Raw genomic sequence first — 683 nt, 5'->3', positions numbered from 1 at the left:
TTCCCAGCCCCACTTCTGGCTTTTTGGTGTAGAAAAGCCTCACAGACTTTCCTGTCAAATCTGACTTTGAACCCTGATCCTCTGATCTCAGCTTCTTGAGTAGGTAGGATTGCAAGCATGAGCCACCAGTGCCTGGTTCATCCTTTTTATACTTTTTCTTTCCCCCCTGTTGGTTGTGGGGCCTGAACTCAGGGCTTGGGCGCTGTCTCTGAGCTCTTTCACTCAAGGCTAGCACGCTACCACTTTGAGCCACAGCACCATCTGCTTTTCTGGTGATTAAATGGAGAAAAGAGTGTCACAGACTTTAAATCCTGGGCTGGCTTCGAACCATAATCCTCAGATCTCAGCCTCCTGAGTAGCCTACCAGTGCCTGGTCCTTCTCAGGTTTTAATCCTGAATAAAACCTAGCAAAAAAAAATATTTTTTCTCCCTCTCTACCCCTCCCCACCCTCAAGGCAAAGTCTTCTTCCAGCACCAAGCTGGTGTTAAATTTTGAACTGAATTGATTCCCTGACCTCAGCTGAGATTGAGTAGCTGGGACTACAGGTATGTGACACCATACCCTGCTTAGTTATTCTTGACCATAGCCTGGAAAAATCAGTCTAGGGTAAACTTATTTATTATTTATTTTTGGTTCAGGCTCCTGAGCTTGTGTGCTGAATGAAGGCTGGCATCCTATCATT

The sequence above is a fragment of the Dipodomys ordii genome, unplaced genomic scaffold (assembly GCF_000151885.1).
Source record: "Dipodomys ordii isolate 6190 unplaced genomic scaffold, Dord_2.0 Scaffold64, whole genome shotgun sequence".
NCBI lineage: Eukaryota > Metazoa > Chordata > Mammalia > Rodentia > Heteromyidae > Dipodomys > Dipodomys ordii.
Note: the sequence above shows the minus strand (reverse complement) of the source record.